Below are 6,458 nucleotides of genomic sequence, written 5' to 3'. Positions count from 1 at the left end.
CACACACACACACACACACTATCTCTCTCTCTTTCTCTCTTTCCATATCAATATAACTGCTTTTTTTTCTCTTTGGGGTACAAGGGGCGGATTTTTAAAATTAAGTCGCGAGAGCTCATTATGGGCAAGGAAAATGTGGTTGCAGTTTTACTCAATTTATTAACTTAAGTGACAATTTTTTAAAGATTCAGCCATCACAGTGATGCATTTAATTTTTTATTTAGATGAAGCTTTTGTCTTGTATTTTATCACTTTGTCAGTTATTCCAAACCTTTGCAAGTAAACCTGTCTTGGGCTAACATTTGATGGACATATTGTTCTAATTTAACCTCTACCTGGCAGGCTAGGCTGAAACATATGGACCTTTTTTAATTCATACATATTACTTGGCTATCATTCGCATGTTTCAGTTTAACTGTTTATTGCTCCAAGGGAAGAAATGGTAATGATTTTCCTTTTTGAATCACTGTAGTCCATGTTTAAAAATATTCACAATGGCTGTTCATACAGTGTTATGGTGTTATGAATGAAAATGTCAAAACAATTAAGTCTATTATTTGGTCCATCATTCTTGAAGTTTCATTATACAAATATTATTTTTAGCAATAGATCAATATTCATGATGCATAGTCATGGCAACTGCATTATTGAATATTGTTTTTCTACAATGTGATGGGTAATTTTAGTTAGCTACTAATAAGAAAAATTGATCTGGGTTGGATTATGATTTCAAAGTGCAATTAATTGAAGGAACAAATTAGAGGACCAAAGTTTCAGGAACTTGGTAGAGATGATAAAATCTAAAATTCTGGCTTTTGTTCACCTCATCTGTTTGACCAATGGTACCTTATAATGGCATTTATGTCCATATTAATAGCCAGAAGGACAGAACAGATTGGTTCCCATTCAAACCCTTGCTTAACATGATATCTTCTTAAGAAAACATGATCAGCTCCTATTTTCTACTTGACCTTTTAGAGTGCTTCACTGGTAAATTTAAAAAAAAATCAAATAAACTTTTTTTTTATTGAGAGATCTGCTTCATTAACACATATTTCCATTTTGACCACAGTTGGTTCACTTTAAAACATTTGTTTTTCATCTTGTGTGCTTTTGTACTTCAGTTCTGATCATTGCACCTGGATATAAATGTATTTTTCATTTTATTTAATATTCTTCATTTAATGCCAGTTCCAACAAAAGCAATCTAATTTACTTTCTGAATATTATTCATATGCTTGTTTATTTTATGTGTGAAATGATAATATCAGTCTCTGCATATTTTCATCTAAAAAAATGTAAAAACAATTTTAAAAAGTGCTGTTTGTGGTGGTTTAATTTATAACATTAGTATTTTCTCTCTTTGTATAAAATGAATTTATATCACAGCAGTGAGATCACCATCCGTGGTGTATTGTGAAAAACAGTCCTTCATATTATTAAATGCCAAGTTCCGAATTCAAAGCATTTTATTTTAATTTCTTGCCAATTATTCAACAGACCGCACTGGTGTAGCACCATGGCCAACCTAACAATGTTAGATATGGATTGAAGGCCACTTTGTGGAGCCAGCAAGCAACCACTGGTGTCTGCAACACTGGTGAGATGAAGGCATAATAAAGTTAGACATGGCTGCAAGACATAATAACAGTCTCTTGCAATACAGCTAAAAATTCTTAACTTAGTTGGACATGGACTATTTACTGAATTGCATCTGAACACAAAATCTAGAAATTAGATTGTCAAGTGCAGAGGGAGACTGTGATGCTGTACGTTGACTTTTCAAGACCCAAAATTAAGTAAAAATAAAACCACACTTTGCAGATGAGTTCAGAAATTGCCAACCAAGTCGCAAAATGCGCAGTTAGGTAAATAATACTTCTAGGAGGCCCATTTGAGATTTCAAAGCTAAAGTTCACTCAGTTTATCAAAAATATAAAGTTCAGATTTAGTTTCTACTATAGAAGCATTTGAATTTGTTGTTTTTTTTTGCATTATTATAATCTGAGCAGCTTTTAGATTCACTTCTGCGCTGTCAATAGTGTGACATCAAATGTCACACTAATTTAATTCTGATTCAGTGGCTTAGAAAGGGGAGTAGCTAATATTTTTCCTTGTTGTTGGAAGTTCTCCCTAAACTGGTCTCACTTTTTTCACAAGGATAGGAAAATGATACATTTTCTTACTTGTCATAGTAACTTACTGGGATAGCTACTTGTCAGATGTCTTTTAGTGAACTGCAATGGCAGTGCTATAAATGTGTCCTGATTTAGAATAAACTGCGGTGTCATTGTTAATCGTGTGACAATGCATCTGGCAGGTGGCATGTAGCGACGATTCTGGCATCTCGATCGCCGGGGTGCCACCACATCAGTCAATTTTTTTTGTTGTCGCTGGAATTTGAAGGAGGATTTTTGTGAAGGCACGCGAGCATCTGCCGCTGAGCCTGTTCTATGAGCATTTATACAATTAACCCCTGCAGTTCCCAGTAGCTCGCAGTGAAAACACACGGCCTTGATTGCTTTTACCTGATGATTCATCTTAACCTCCTCCCAGTGACCCCGTTACCTACAAAAAAGTAGACCAGTTGGCTGGTGGAGGAGAACCTGTCAAATGCTTTGACTTTTTGAAGATGTTAAAATGCTGCATTAGCTGCTTTTTGAGCCAGATTGTGTCACATTGGGATATTAGGAGATAAAGGATACAGAAATTCCCGAATTTACTGGGATGATCTTAATGCAGGGAAGAGGACCTAGCGTCGACATCTGTGACTCTGCAATGCAATGACAAGAAAGAAAATAGTACAATGGTCAAATCAAATAAAGAAAACCCATGCACGTTGCTTTGGTTAATGTCTTGGCGGATTCTTCTATCCCGTAGATGGCGTTCGCATTGGATTCGCCACCAAACAAGGGATCTTCTGACAAGATTTCTTTATTCCATCCCGTACAGTTGCAATTAAAAGAAACCCCAGCGTCCCATGCTTCCTTCTGGCCTTTAGGATATTCTTACAAGCACCTTTAATTGAGCCAAATGATATTGATGACCCAGTAAATACGACCTAACAATTACCGACTTCATTACAGCTTCAAATTACAGGTGGCTCTTTCGGAAAGCACAACAAGCCGCTCTGTTTTATTGATAAATTCAAACTAAACAGTCCTTTGAAATGAACTCATGCAGCGTCATGCAGCCATATATTATTAGCGGCTGCCAAGTGGAAACTTGGAGCTGCTTTTACTCTACGAGGAAAAAGGCAACTTGGTGACTGACAACGTGTATTCGGTTCCATGCAACGTTCAGACAGTTGGATTTGACTTGAAATACTTTACGATCTTAGGGAAGTCCCTTCTTTGTGCATACTATATCGCTTTAATTTATCATCCTTGTCCCCGACAACAGGTGCTAGATACTAAAATGAACTGTTCCAGGACAAAGAAGATCGATCAATATTCAGAGACGCAGTCTTCAGCCAGGCTTGCTCCTGATGAATATTTGTCCTGCCAATATTCTCTTTCATCCATGTGACACTCCGACCTTTTAAATTCTCAGGAAAAGTTACAAAAGCATCCTGTTTCGCTCCCAATTCAACACTGCAGTCAAAAAACGAAGAGCTCTCCTCATGTGCTCACAACTTTCACAATAGGCTGATACACTGGTGACATTAAAAAATGGTTCTAATCTTGCAAACTAAATTGTCCCCGAAAGGAAGATCTGTTCAGTCTACACACAGAGACATCTGTCACTGTATTAAATCCTCGGCCAGATGCCATCAGTAATACTGTATCACTAATCATATTATGTTGTGGTAAATAAACTCCCCATGACACAATCTATTTAGTCATACCATGTTAGAACCACGTAAACATTTGCACTTTGAAACATCGACGAATCGTTAAAAGTAACCTGGACAAACTACACAAAGGTAGGCAACTGAAATTGATCGCACTGAAACATTTTAGGAACAAACTACGAATTGACACATTCAAAATAATCACACCATCCACCAGAGAAACTTTTTTGTCTTTGTCTAAAACACCATCGTCCCATTATGACACTCTTTAGTTATGCTTCATACGATCATCTTTATTCTTGATCTTTGCCTTTGAATTAATGTGGCAACCACATTTTCCTTGCCCATAATGAGCTCTCGCGACTTAATTTTAAAAATCCGCCCCTTGTACCCCAAAGAGAAAAAAAAGCAGTTATATTGATATGGAAAGAGAGAAAGAGAGAGAGAGAGAGATAGTGTGTGTGTGTGTGTGTGTGTGTATATGTGTGTGTGTGTGTGTGTGAGTGTGTGTGAATGAGAGAGAGAGTGTGTGTGTGAGAGAGAAAAAGTGTGTGTGTGAGAGAGAGGAAGAGTGTGTGTGAAAGAGAGAATGTGTGAGATAATGTGTGTGAAAGATAGAAAGTGTGTGTGTGAGAGAGAGAAAGAGAGAGTGTGTGTGTGTCGGCGCGCGCGTTATCTGATGCAGGGACGTTTTGCTGGAAACGCGAACAAGATTTTGCATGGTTCAGGAAGGCGATTTAATTTCATTTCAACTCCAAGCACTTAATGATGAAACTAAAAGAATGCAGTTTCAACCCGCTCTTGTTACTTTGAATATGTTAACGACGTGAACATTTGCGATATTTTAGTCACGTCCAGTTACACCCCATTATTTCATCCATTCAACCAAAGGGCCATTTGGTCTATTGTCAAGGCTCTGCTCTTTTCAAACCTCCTTCCATAATAACAGAGGGACACAAAAACTGCAGATGTTGGAGTCTTGAGGATAAGATGCTAAAGTTAACGTATGGATTGTAATTCCGTAATCGAGGATATTTTGGGGACAAGAATTCTATTCTAGTTTTTCAGTTGTACTGTTGATCCACAGACAAAATTGACGCTGCAACCAAACTCATCAACACTGATGTTAAACCCAGCAATATGTAAATCGGTACACAGCATCGCCACACTTTGCAATGTATTAGGGAGTCTTTCAAGGTTTTGTCAAGGCTTGATTGATCTTCTGACCCAAATGCACGGAGGACAAAAAGAGCAGAGAGCTTGCAACAGGAACAGCAGGAGAGGCAGCCTGGTCTCAGCCTGACACTGCCCAATAAGACCACTGCGAACCATTCTCTGGCCGTCTCTGTTGGAATTTGACAACCACCATTCTCTCGACGGGTTCAGCATCATTTAACAGACTATCAGAAAGCTGGCCAGTGTCTCGCACAGCAGCAGGGAAGCCTGTTAGACCGCGTCTTGACCAGATTCCATTCCAGCGCACGCGAAAACCGCAAGGCAGCGACGTGACATTTGCTGAAATTTCGGGGCAATTTGTAAAAGCGAATCCTTTGAGAAGAAATGTAGGCAAAAGAGTATGCGGGTGCTGAAATATGGAGCAAAAAGAATCCCGAACTACTGGAGGAATTCATGTCGTCGAGCAGCAGCTGTGGATTGAAATGGAATTGCGGTCCGGCATCAGGCTTGATCCGGAACGTTGACAATTCCTTTGCTCCCACGGATGCTACTGGAACCGCTGAGCCCCCCCCCCCCCCCCCCCCACTCGCCAGCAGTTGCTGTTTTACAAAAATAAAAGAGGCGGGCACCTCCCTGGCAGACTACTTAGCCGGTTTTAAGAGACATTTCATATATATATTTTTTATTGGCAAGTGATGGAGACATAACCAGCCTAATCTATCGTTTTAAGCGACAGATGCATTTGCCCATTGGAAACACCCCAGCCACAGTGGGCTCTCAGCAACTTTACTACAGGGTAAAATAAATCAATCTAATCCGTTACTAGCTGTACAATGTTTTTTTTTCCCTCTCTCTCATCTGAGCTTCCTCCTTCATCCAATGCCATATGGCAGCTGAGCCCGAGCTGGGGCATGCCACGGGGTTTCAATTCTCAACAAAAGAGGCCTCAGCCGAAAAGAGGACCATGAATGCATGAGACACATTCATATAAAGAAAAGCGCCTCCAATCCCGTCAGAGGAGGTTGAGGGACACGGCGCCACTTGCGTCCACCCCACTCTCTACTCGTTCCTCGCTGAAAATCTTATTAGCTGGTGTCCCGACTCGAAGTTGCGGCAGAAATACAAATCGGGTCGTCATATTGGTCCGGTTTAAATCGTACTCTTGCCAGCTCCCAGAGGCTCGGCTTTAAACAACCTTTTTTTAAAAAAAGCCCCAGTATTTTCGTTAAACATCGCTGAAGAATCAGGCGTGAGGGTTGCTTTTCATGCATGTTCTGGATTACTTAATTTTCCTATAATTAAATCAGTATCTTCCTTTTAAATAATCTCTCTCTCTCTCTGAGCCCACTCGAGTTTACAGGGACATAAAAAAGCTATTGCAGTTTCCCTTGTCTCTTTAGTGACTACTTTCTGTCTGAATACCAAACATCTGTGCTGTACGAGACTAGGCAGCGTACCTCCATTGGAAATAGAAACCTATTGAATTCAG

Source organism: Narcine bancroftii, chromosome 3 (genome assembly GCF_036971445.1).
Source record: "Narcine bancroftii isolate sNarBan1 chromosome 3, sNarBan1.hap1, whole genome shotgun sequence".
Taxonomy (NCBI): domain Eukaryota; kingdom Metazoa; phylum Chordata; class Chondrichthyes; order Torpediniformes; family Narcinidae; genus Narcine; species Narcine bancroftii.
This window is presented reverse-complemented; position numbering follows the sequence as displayed.